Genomic DNA, 13480 nt, shown 5'->3' on the forward strand with positions numbered 1-13480 from the left:
ACCAGTCTCTCTTTCTCTCTCTTTTACTTTTTTCTTCTTCAGAGGTATATGGAAATTACACAGCACATGAAGAAGCTGCCAAGGACAGTTCAGCTCTAAGTGTCATAACAAGCATCATATTTCATGCATTTCTTAACCAGCCTGGATGTACGGCAGGAATGATCAAATGATCTTTGGCATGTGCGAGCGAAGGACACACCAATATACCATGTCAAAGCTACAGCAGGAGGAAGCTGGTGTGAATGCAAAGAGTTTACCTTCTGGGAAATATTTCAGCCTTGAAACTCACCAAAAGCCCTCAGAAAGAGTTTCAAATCTTAGAAAACAAGACAGGGAGCTGAATATTTACATCTTTTGCTCCTCCTGGATCTCTCTGTGGGTGGTGTCCCTTCCATGCTTAACCATGCAGTGATTCTGTGGGATTTACTTCCAAACTTGCACTGACTGGATTACTACCCCTCAGACTGACTCCTTGTTTCTTCCTCCTGCCTTCTCATGTACAGGCTGTAGAGTAGAACAAGAGCCCCCAGGAGTCAATAGGCCTGCAAAGAGGACAAGAGTGTATTAGAGGCCAGGCTGCTGGGATTCCAGGCAGGCACAACAGAGCACCACGGTCAGTAACAAAGGAAACAGGGAAAGTGCCTGTGACCTCTATTACAGCACAGAGCACCTTCAGTCTTGGTAATGCTGTTACTGACCAGTAAAGTGAGCAAGAATGTCTGGAGAAATACTGATTATAATCAAATACAAACCATCTGAGCCCAGCCATTTGCCTCATCACCACTCAGAAAGCTGAACTAGATCCCTTACCACATTGTTTCTTTTGTGCCTGTCAGACATAGCTCCATCATGTACCTGATGTAAAAGTGGATGAATCCCACATTTAAGAACAGCATCAGTTTGCATTGGTGTGTTAAGGAGACCTCCTTGTCATTCCAGGAAGCAGCAATTACTACTCTCATGAGAACAATCTCAACAATTTTACAGAAAATGTCAAAGGAGAGTGAATAAATTAAGAAAGGACATTTTTAACTTTGGTCTGTAAAAACCTGAGCCAAAACCCACCCAAGACAGCCGGAAAACCTGGCACAGAACCTCAGCTGTTGCAGCTACACAGCTAATGTCTGTACTCTAGATGCAGCCTGCAGACAAGAGTGGCTCAAGGGACTCATTTGAAGATTGCTGTGTTGTTATCTGTGATATCAGCAAGCTACAGATCCAGATGGATTTTGAGACAGTGTTTTCCTACCACAGTGGTAGTCAGTTGACAACAGCAGCTTTTTCCAGGAAACTTTAAAAGAATTCAGGAGAAAATAGGACTGTCCTTACATTGATCTGTTTGCAACACATGTCCCACAGCTCTTTTAGCATCTCCTCCCACTATAGATCTTACTTATTCATGTATCCAGCCTCACTTTACTGCAGCTCAGATTCCTATAAAGTCTTTTGCATCTTCTTAACTTTCATCATTCTAAAAACAGCTTTCAGAAAAAATAAGGTTTGGTTTGGTCACAAGGACCTTCCCACATGAAGTAAGATTTTTAAAGTACTTCAAGTCCTGCAAATTTTATTTAAATAAAACACTGAGTCACCCGCAATGAGTTCAGAGGTAGTCAGCTTCTGCCATGATTTACTCCTTTGCACAATGGTTGAGATAGATTGAGACAGGAAGGGCAAGTTCTTACTGCACCAGCTAGAGCAGCAGAGCGGCTTCAGGGCAGAAGGAAGGAAGGAAGTGTCGGAAGGAAGGAAGTGTCGGAAGGAAGTGTCGGAAGGAAGTGTCGGAAGGAAGGAAGGAAGTGTCGGAAGGAAGTGTCGGAAGGAAGTGTCGGAAGGAAGTGTCGGAAGGAAGGAAGGAAGGAAGGAAGGAAGGAAGGAAGGAAGGAAGGAAGGAAGTGTCGGAAGGAAGGAAGTGTCGGAAGGAAGTGTCGGAAGGAAGTGTCGGAAGGAAGGAAGGAAGTGTCGGAAGGAAGGAACTGTCGGAAGGAAGTGTCGGAAGGAAGTGTCGGAAGGAAGTGTCGGAAGGAAGGAAGTGTCGGAAGGAAGGAAGTGTCGGAAGGAAGTGTCGGAAGGAAGTGTCGGAAGGAAGTGTCGGAAGGAAGTGTCGGAAGGAAGGAAGGAAGTGTCGGAAGGAAGGAAGGAAGGAAGGAAGGAAGGAAGGAAGGAAGGAAGGAAGTGTCGGAAGGAAGTGTCGGAAGGAAGTGTCGGAAGGAAGGAAGGAAGGAAGGAAGGAAGGAAGGAAGGAAGGAAGGAAGGAAGGAAGGAAGTGTCGGAAGGAAGGAAGGAAGGAAGGAAGGAAGGAAGGAAGGAAGGAAGGAAGTGTCGGAAGGAAGGAAGGAAGGAAGGAAGGAAGGAAGGAAGGAAGGAAGGAAGGAAGGAAGGAAGTGTCGGAAGGAAGGAAGGAAGTGTCGGAAGGAAGTGTCGGAAGGAAGGAAGGAAGTGTCGGAAGGAAGTGTCGGAAGGAAGTGTCGGAAGGAAGGAAGGAAGGAAGGAAGGAAGGAAGGAAGGAAGGAAGGAAGGAAGGAAGGAAGGAAGGAAGGAAGGAAGGAAGTGTCAGAAGGAAGGAAGGAAGGAAGTGTCAGAAGGAAGGAAGGAAGGAAGGAAGGAAGGAAGGAAGGAAGGAAGGAAGGAAGGAAGGAAGGAAGGAAGGAAGGAAGGAAGTGTCGGAAGGAAGGAAGGAAGTGTCGGAAGGAAGGAAGTGTCGGAAGGAAGGAAGTGTCGGAAGGAAGTGTCGGAAGGAAGGAAGGAAGGAAGGAAGGAAGGAAGGAAGGAAGGAAGGAAGGAAGTGTCGGAAGGAAGTGTCGGAAGGAAGTGTCGGAAGGAAGTGTCGGAAGGAAGTGTCGGAAGGAAGTGTCGGAAGGAAGGAAGTGTCGGAAGGAAGGAAGGAAGTGTCGGAAGGAAGTGTCGGAAGGAAGGAAGTGTCGGAAGGAAGGAAGTGTCGGAAGGAAGGAAGGAAGTGTCGGAAGGAAGGAAGGAAGTGTCGGAAGGAAGGAAGGAAGGAAGGAAGGAAGGAAGGAAGTGTCGGAAGGAAGTGTCGGAAGGAAGTGTCGGAAGGAAGTGTCGGAAGGAAGGAAATGTCGGAAGGAAGTGTCGGAAGGAAGGAAGGAAGGAAGTGTCGGAAGGAAGGAAGTGTCGGAAGGAAGGAAGTGTCGGAAGGAAGTGTCGGAAGGAAGTGTCGGAAGGAAGTGTCGGAAGGAAGGAAGGAAGGAAGGAAGGAAGGAAGGAAGGAAGGAAGGAAGGAAGGAAGGAAGGAAGGAAGGAAGAAAGGAAGGAAGGAAGGAAGGAAGGAAGGAAGGAAGTGTCGGAAGGAAGGAAGTGTCGGAAGTGTCGGAAGTGTCGGAAGTGTCGGAAGTGTCGGAAGGAAGGAAGGAAGGAAGGAAGGAAGGAAGGAAGGAAGGAAGTGTCGGAAGGAAGGAAGTGTCGGAAGGAAGGAAGGAAGGAAGGAAGGAAGGAAGTGTCGGAAGGAAGTGTCGGAAGGAAGGAAGTGTCGGAAGGAAGTGTCGGAAGGAAGGAAGGAAGTGTCGGAAGGAAGTGTCGGAAGGAAGTGTCGGAAGGAAGGAAGGAAGTGTCGGAAGGAAGTGTCGGAAGGAAGTGTCGGAAGGAAGTGTCGGAAGGAAGTGTCGGAAGGAAGGAAGGAAGGAAGGAAGGAAGGAAGGAAGGAAGGAAGGAAGGAAGTGTCGGAAGGAAGTGTCGGAAGGAAGGAAGTGTCGGAAGGAAGTGTCGGAAGGAAGTGTCGGAAGGAAGGAAGTGTCGGAAGGAAGGAAGGAAGGAAGGAAGGAAGGAAGGAAGGAAGGAAGGAAGGAAGGAAGGAAGGAAGTGTCGAAATTAAGAGAAATTAAGAGGGAGGAGCACTGTTTTTTGAGATGGGAGGAGGATTATAAACTCTCATCTCCTTTAGCAGAGAAATACAGGACCAGATGGAACATCATAAATTAATGTGTTCAAGTGCCCTGCTAAGGCATTCCTGCTAACCTCAAGGTTATTCTATTGATGGCCATTTTATGCTCATTTGTTCATTGGCAAGACTGAGAAGATGCATTGCCTCTCTCTTATTTAAAACTCAGTGATTGCTTGCTGATAATAAAGGCAAAAAGATGTCTGTTTCATTCTTATCTAAGCAACCCTTTAATCTAATTAAATCCAGTTCATCTGCTTTCCTTCCTACCTCCCCCAAAATCTTCAGACAAAACCAATGTAGTCAAGACCTTCTTTTCACTTTCATTTTGTTAAAAATGTTGATTTGAAAAAAAATAGAATTTCCTTCAAATGTCACTGAAAGTTAAAAATAGGAAGGTATCAGAAAAGCCTTTTATAGTGCAATCATAACAGTACCACATCACTGTGGAGCACCACAATTAAAATGATCCATTGTGATAGTGATGTGATACATCTCTGCATTTGGTCTTTCAGGAAGCAGAAAAAGAAATAGTGCAATTTTTGTTCTGTCTGTCTACCAATTTTTCAAATCGGGTGCTCATATAATTTGAGATGCTAAAGTATTCTTTCCTTTAGATGTTGTGATATGGGTATTTTTTAAACACATTTTTTGGATGTTAAAGTAACATTGTTATATTGCCACCAAATCTGCTAAGAGAAGAAAAGGAAATAATGCTTAATACCTAGGTCCATAATACTGGATCCAAGAGCCACAGTTTGTTTGGAAGACTGTGGCCAGGATAGTTATGTTGCCTTTTGCGAATTAGGTAAGAGTTGCAGGTGTGAAATTACTTTTGATATTTAGATAATTAAATTAATTTAGGAGACAATTTGTGCTGACATTAATAAACAGGGATGCTGCTACAGTTCAGCCTGAAAATGAATTGTGAAAACTCTTTAAAGGTGAAGCATCTAAAGAGGCATTTCTGAGCTATATGAATATTGTGTTTTCTTTACAGTGAAGGGCCATCAGAAGAGAACTGTTTTCTTCAAAAAAAAATCATGTTACATAATGCATAAATGATTACAAGGGTCCACAGTACACTACAATTTAAGTAAGTTAATCTTAATTTATAATCAGGTTTAATAAGATATTAATGAATACTTTGTTCCTTTATTCTGTGTGAATTAAGATCAAGAAAAACTGCAAACTTAAAGGAATTTTTAGAGGCATTTATTAAGTAGATAAAAGGAAAAAGATCTACCATTGCACCAAATCTTGAATATGCAAGGATTTGTAATAAATACAAACCTAAGCTTAAGCCCTTATAAGTATTTGAAGTACTGTGTTACAAACTGTGGTGACCTTCATGGCCAGCCTCTAAGACCATGCTCTTGAAGCTCCCCTCCAAGCTGACTTACAGAAATCATCTTTTTGTGATATGAATGTTGCATACTCCAAAATATTTGGTCAGTACTTCTTTTCAGAGAGGGCTTTGAGAAACTGCAGCTTCTTTTCTAATAGTTCTTTCTCCCAGTACAGATGACAGAAACTTGCATTTGACAAGATCAAGGTGTGTACCTCAGGATGATACCAATGGAAAAACTGGTGTAGGGGAAAATTAACCTCAGGGGGTAAGAGTTTAATTACGGCTTAAGCAACACAGCAGTTCACAGAAGAGTATGCTACCGATGGGTTGCATGAATCAATATGGGGTGGAACCAGAGTATATAAGAATGACAATTAACTCAGAAAGAAGGCAACAGGGGTTAAAAAAAAAAAAAAAAAAAAAAAAAATCAAAACCCAAAAACCCAACAAAACCCCCGTAGCTATTTATAGTAAGGGAGACAAGGAGAGAGGAGAGATGACTTGCCAGGGCAGAGTAGGCTACTTTGAATCATTTCATCTGAAATGGAACTTTTAGAGAAAAAAAAAATCCTGATGTTAATTGTAGAGGTAGGAATAACTGGAATATGGGACAGTATAAAGGCCGTTTGCAGAAGGTGTACTACTGGAAACACCCAAACTGACTGATGAATGAACTGAAACCATTAGAATTTTCTGGTTTTTCTGCCACCTGTAACACTGTGACCTGGACAGAAAAGTGCTGTGCAAGGCTTTGTCATCCTGCTGAAGTCAAAGCTGACAACATCCATTGCTCCTTCCTCATTCATAGATCTAGTAATTTCATTATAACATGAATTGGGTTGGTCAAGCATATAACCCTTGACAAATCCACACTGTCTCCTCTCAGTGACCTTCTTCTCCTTCATGTGGTGAGGACTGGTTACCAAGGGGACTTGAGCCATAATTTCCAAAAAATGGAAACAAGGTTAACCCATCGGGTGCCCTGTATTTTTACTGGTTGAGATTTCTCAAGTGAGCTCTCAATTGGCCATTCAACACTATCTCTCCTATTTGAACATGTCTCTGGGCACAAAGCTTGGGAAATGTTGATAAAGACAGAGGCATTTTTAAATCTTCTGCCACTAATTTACCAGCACTTTCAGCCATGGGCCATTTTCATCATTTATTCTTTTTGCTGCTAAACTAGGAGTAAGCATGGCCTTGATGTGTATTGTCTGCTTCAGCTCTAGCTGAACTTTTTCCTCCCTGCTGCCACCCATGCCATGTGGGCAACGTCTATATTCTTTCTTTGTAGTCTGCTTCTGCCTCTTACATACATTCTTTTTGCCTTGGAACTGAGCTGCATGTTGTCTATTTTGTGAAGCCATGATACATTTACTCATTTTTCTGAGTCCTGGCATGGACAACATTTTGCTTCTTATGAGTAATAACTTGAGCTCCTTTGCTCTTCAGTGATGCCTTCTACAGGATCACACCCATGAGCTCCCCATGAATAGGCCAACCTCACTTTGAAGTTGAATCTCTCCCTTGCTCTTTGCCTATCTCTCCCCACTCAGGATCTTGAACATTGCTGCTCTATGGTCACTGGAGACAAAGCTACTGCTGACCCCATCAAGAAAGTACATCATCTCAGGTCATAGTATTCCAAGAGCTGAGATACTCGGTCCTACAACACTGGTAGTAAAGATTGCTCCTGTAAGGCTGAAGTCCCAGGGTTCAGAATACTTGCGGAGCCCTGGGTTCACAATGCGGCAGAAAATGTTTTCTTTTTCTTTTTCTTCCTAAAAAAATGGAAGAAATAGCAAAGGCTGTACAGCATGTTTATATGGATTTCATTATTTAGGGGAATTTATATCACCTCTTGCAAGAAAGAATTATCAATTTTGGCATGTCACATAAATATATTTATTCTTCATAGAACAGGGCACTGGAGGATTTGAAGCCATGCTCTTATCCACTTCCCTTTAAATACCCAGCAATGACAACTGTACCAGTCTCCCATGAATTCACTGGCAGCTGTTTATTTCTTTATGCCTCACTGTCTTTCTCCACCCTGTTGTCTCTTAAATTGTAAGCTCTTTGTGGCAGGAAAGCTCTTTGTTCATTGTTTTGGGGTGGATTTTCCTGGACAGCACCCAGAACAACAAAGAATGAGGTTCCTAAGCTTTGCCATAATACTAAGCAATGCATGTTGATAATTTTTTCTATTTTTATATCTTTATAGGTGACATTTTAGGCCTTTTTTACTCTGCTCAGCTAGACTCCAGAAGCTGCTCCATTCACATCTTCACAAAGATAGTGGTTTCAGCTGCACTAAGCAGAAGAATGATCCAAATAATCTTCTTCAAATATGTGTGATGCAAATAATGCCCAATAATGTCATTTACAGATATAATCACCTTTCTGAAGAGACACAGAAGCACAAAAACATGACCATGTTACAGGCTGCTTTTGCCAGAGAAAGTAAACTGATCTTTGTTATACTGAGTGGTTTTGTTCAAAAATAACAGAAAAACAAATGAGAAAGAGCATGATGTTGTTCTTCATGATAGGGGAAGATGGTTCTTATTAATCTCCACTGAAGAATCGACATATTTCAGTTTTTACAGCAGGTGCTTGGACCCAGATAAAGGTTACTTTTCCTTTTTGAAAACTTGGGAACACCAGAATACCAGTGTTTCATTATGCCTTCAGTGGTACATAGTAATGCAGAACAAACCTCACCTTTAAAAAAATTACACACTCTCTACAAGCATAGGTGCACAATTTCATGGATGATGAAGAAAGTAAAACCAGTTTGTCTCTAAAAGTATCAGTTCCTCTTTTCACAGGTTTTTACAAACTGTTTCTTTTACAATTATTCGGTATGTTGAGTCCCTTCCAGAGCTTGGCAAGTGCTACTTAAAATGCTGTTACATTAAAGAGAGAAGCAACAAAATAATTATTGTGATGGAGATGAGACTACTCAGGTCGCCAGAGAGGTGGTCCAACAGCACTGACAGTCCCTCTCATCCCAAATGCTTCAGTGTTTAAGAAAATGGTCTACAGTTTGTAATATATTCAAGCATAATAAAAATAGTCCAGGATTACAAGAACACTGATGAATGACTCTATGTTCTCATTTGTTTCTATATGTCAGACCCATTTTGTTGTGGAGGTACACTGAATGGAACATCTTTTTGTTCCAGCAGTATTCTGAGCAAGATTGGAATAAATTAGTCTCTCCTTTCACCTGTGTGAATAAATTTGCCAACACTTTTAAGCATCTGCAAATAAATAATAAGAAAAACGACCTTTCATGAAGTCTGACTGGCATAATATTTTGTACTTCATGTGTATTTCTCTTGAAAGAATCTCTAATGCTTTGAAACCTGGATATGTTCCACATGACTCTATCAAAATTTAAACAGTTTAGTCCTATATTAAATATGTGTGTAATAAACTCCAGAGGAAAATCCACCACATTTACTTTACACCATGACATTCTATCAAAGATCTAAGAACTAAAAAGCAGGTATTATATCTGAAAAGCAGCTATAAAATTCTTGTAGCTTGCACATGCAAAATATTTAAAGTGTGCCTCTCAGAATTTATTTACATAATTTAGTATTTTGTTCCCAGGTCTGCTAGTTTTACTGAGATGCTCATAGAAACACTTCAAAACATGACCTTCTTCAAAATGCATGTGAAAAGGAAGAAGCTAGATAATTTGAGTTCATTTTTAGAAGATTCTGCAAGCAGCAAAGGATTCTTGTGGACCATCTAACAAGGCTGGCTTTTTGTGTTTGCTTTGCACTGCAAATAGAGTCCCTCACTTCTCTACTAGCTGGCAGTACTCTAGCTATTGCAGCTGAGGACTCACAAAGTGAAAGAGACTAATGGACCAACAATTTTCTTCCTCACCCCATCAGTCCTGGCTGTACCAGGACATCATGTGAGACAGAAGACTGGGCTGCCTTTTCACAGCCAAGATCAAGTCCCTTAGAGTGATAAAAATCACCAGTGGTGACAAGTCTATTTATAAGGGTGATCAGAGGCTTACACTGCAGAGAGTGACTTTTCCATATGAGCAGCTTCTGTGAGATGGTCACCAAAATTGGCAAAGTCAGTGTTTTTCCTGAACCTACTAGTACTGCAATTATGCCCATAACACTAACAAGTAATTGATGTTTACTGTAGTACTCAATGCAGGTTTGTAGGGTAAGTGCCAAAGTTATGGAAATAGAAACAAAGGAAGACCTAGTGCATGCTGTTCTAAATGAGAACATGCAACATAAAATTCCCACAGCTTCAGAAGATCCAGGTGTCCACCTAGTGTTCCTCCAAAGCATTAATTTATGGGACAGCCTCCGAAGAGCTCACAGAGCTTTAATCACATTGCAAATTCATATGTAGTCTGAACTTCTGAACTAGACTTAAATAAAACAGATCCAATAAAATGCTGCACCCCTGTTCTCAGTGAAAAGAGGTTCAAATATCATTGTCTCAAAAAGAGCAAGGCAGCTACAATTCCAGCTAAGAATAAATTTCTAGGAAGTGACAAATTTCATGTGAAACAACAACACAGAGACAGAATGTTTCTTTTGTCAGACAAGAAACAAAAGCTTCAAGGCACAAAGGAATCATGAAGGATTAATTACTTCACTGATACTGTCTTCCCGAAGTGGGTACTTAGTGAATCGGCAGTACTTATGATGACGTCTACCAAGAAAAATGTAATAGCACCTTTCAGAATTATTTATTTTCACAGACCATGTTTACTGAAGCACTCTTTGTTTGCTCAAGAGATTGTGGTTAGGAAATCTAACATTTTTAATGTTTCTTCTTGCTATAATGCCCATCGTGACCGTACGAGTAGAGGCATTTAATAAAAGGAACTGGGTGCTTCAAGTGTAATTACTGAGAGGGCCAGACAAGCTGAACCCAGGATATCTGTTTGTCTACAATGTGCATATAATAACTTTGTCAGCTTGACAATCCATTGCCTACATGCATTGAAATAAAAGATTTTGGTTCAGACTGTATTTCAAAGCCCTTTTGAAAGTACGCCTTCAGTCCAGGTGGTAAATAAGGTTTCTCAGACTTTAGGGGTTTTGAAAGGGTTTCGTTTTATAAGATGATAAGCATCACAGAATTGCTGACACCAGAGTATTTGTATATTAGACATTTGGATAAACACAAGGCAACTGGATAATTATTCTGAGCTCTTGAAGATGACAGAAGTTTGGGATTCAAAGACATCAAGAGGATTTGGGCACCTTCCTCAAAATATTCAAGAACAACTGGATGGATCCAGCAAGAAGTGATCAGGCAGTTGACAGCCTGTGATACTAGTCCTGTCATTTTTATTTGGAGCAAGGAGAAGACAGCTTCCAGATCTGTCTGGAAAGAAAAGAAAAATGTCGTAGTAAAACACCTGCTAGAACTTTACAAGGGTTTGGACTTCATCTAAATGAAAAGGGACTGTCAGGAAATAGTGTTATCCTCAAACAAGACAGATTTGTTTGGACCATGTTAAGTGTTGCTCTAATGTCCTTTTCATTGCTTCAAAAACTGCTCTCCTCCTCCCATAGTAGGCTCAATTTCTACGGACTGTGATCAAAGACCCAGAATGAAGCAGCCTCAGGAAAAGGAGCAGCAAAGAATGCAAGTTGTGCTAAACCCAGCCCCTGGCCAGGTTGGTATTATCACTGGCCTAAGTTTGAGCCAAAGAACAAATATTGTTAATAGTAAATTGCAGAGTTTGTAGAGAGGTCATTAGCAAATCAAAACAGTGCAAAAACAGAATTGATGTGGTAATCCATACTTGCTGGGACACAGCATTAAAATGTGCTGACAGGTACAACAGAGACTTACAAAAGTGTTTAAGAACACATCTGCAGATAACAATATGATAGATAAATACATTTTTGCAGAGCTTCATCAATAAATTGCATTTCATTAAATGCTTGACCAAAAAGGATAATTAAAAGATACTAAAAGTATAAGCATAGCAAAGGTATCTGTAACCCTTCTATAATACTTAAAGCAGTCCCTGTGCTTTATAGTAGCCAAAGAACACTGTGAGGAAGCCTAACTCCTCTAATTTTCTGTGGAAGGGACATGTATGCCAGATAAATTGCTCTCAGTAGGTATAAAAAATCAATAATTTCTGAAGACACTCCATCAAGAGGAGTATAGGAATAAAATCCTGCATAGAATACCAGAAAAAAAACGGAGCAAGGGAAAAACTAAACCCAAGTTCAACCAGAAAGTGTGCTTGCTTGTAATCAATACTTGCAAAGCAGAGACCAGCCTATGCAGCATTCTTGTTTGCAAATTGCGTCAGTAGTGCAAGGGAAAAATGAAAACACTCCACTCTTGGCAAGCATGTGAATTTTTAAGCAGACCTCTTCTGGGTTTAAGCAAATCTGGAGCTTCCTCAGTTTTGTCTCAAAATTTGCAGGAATTGTCATAGCATCTATATTGTTGGGTCGTAGAATAGTGTAGGTTGGAAGGGGCCTTGGAGATCATCTACTTCCACAACTCCTGCTATGGGCAGGGACACCTCCCACTAGGCCAGGTTGCTCAGAGCCCTCCAACCTGGCATTGAGCACTTCCAGGAATGAGGCATCCACAACTTCTCTGAGCAACGTGTTCCAGGGCCTCACACCCTCATAGTAAAGAATTTCTTCCTAAAGTGTAATGTCAATGAAGCCTTTTCAGTCTGAACCCATTTCACTACAAGTGCAACAACTGATATAACTGAAAGCCATTAGCAATTCTTCTGCTCCAGAAATTTTCCAGTTCAATCCAGACAGCTCCTGCTCTGCAAAAGCCGTATATATCAGCTTGTACCTATGCAAAAGCAAAGCTGGACTTGTGACATTTCTGCAGGTTTGGCCCATGGTAACAGTCTTAGGCAACTGGCTGGGTTGCAGTAAATTACCCAGAATACAGAGCTATATTAGCCATAAATTTACATTGTTCAAATAAACAGTGAAGTAAAGGGTGCTAAAAATAATTTTAAGCTTGACTAGTGGAAATTAGTAGGTTGTCTCAAGTTTACATTTAATTCCTTATAATTAACTTAGTGTACACCTAATGGCCTTACTCCAAGAAGACAGCAACCATGTTTATTTATAAAACAATAGGCATGTGTTATATTTCTTAAATTGTGTTAAGAGTCTTTGGTTACTAAAGCAGGTGGATTAAGCATTACAGCTTGTGTTTGTCAGTAGGGATAAAGGGAATGACATTACAAATACACTGTTGTATACAATGTTGTTATGCTCCAGGTTACCAAAGATTACTAAACCCTGGATGTAGAGTTAAACACCATTAGAATTTATGCTTCAAATGTGACCAATTTCTAACGTTTCTGATCCTGCTTCATTTACTTACTCTGATTGCACTGCACCTTGCAATCTGAAAACTATTCCATAGGAAAGCAGGCATCTACAACACTCTCATTTATCTGTACTCAGCTTAATTATTCGACAGAGAGTGAATCCTTTGATTAGGTTTGTTTTATTTGGGTTTATGTTATATTTGATTATCTGTGATGGTCCAATACAAAGGATGCCGCCTTAACGTCTACTTTGCCCTCGTTTTCCAGTGCTTTACCACGAGGAGGAGCTGCAGGGAGCCTTGTAACGAGACAGAAAACCCCTGGAAAATTTACCTTTGAACACAACCTCAGCAAGCATTTGCTCCAGACTTGACTATTACTGGTACAAGTATTTCAGACAACTGCTTACAACAACTCTTATGATCAGGATAAAAGCTGCACTAGACTCTTGTCCTCTGAAATTATCCAGTATGATTTCATTTTAAAAAAATCCAACCATTTAAAGTCACTAATAAATATATTTAGCTATTTTTCCTAGCTTTTACTAATTCTCCCAAACGCAGGATGAATGAAACTAATTGCTATTGCTGGGATTCATGCATAGTCACATGTGTATGCATGCAATGGTCCCTTCTGTGTGGGAGGTGAGATTTTTTTCCAAGTAGGAAAGTCTACCAGAAGCTGAAATCTATATTTGAACTGGCTGAGTTCTCTCCAGAGAAGAGGGAAAAAATGAATTAGCATGTATTACACACTCCAGTGTCCTCTAAAAATTTAGTGTACACATAATTTGTAAGTCCCTATGGAGAAATTAGTAAAGAATCTAATTTGAAGGCTATAGAATTTTATGTTATTTCCTGCTCAGTTTTACAGCAGCTTTACTATTTAGTTATAGAGATGTAAA

This window comes from Ammospiza caudacuta, chromosome 1 (genome assembly GCF_027887145.1).
Source record: "Ammospiza caudacuta isolate bAmmCau1 chromosome 1, bAmmCau1.pri, whole genome shotgun sequence".
NCBI classification, from domain to species: Eukaryota; Metazoa; Chordata; class Aves; order Passeriformes; family Passerellidae; genus Ammospiza; species Ammospiza caudacuta.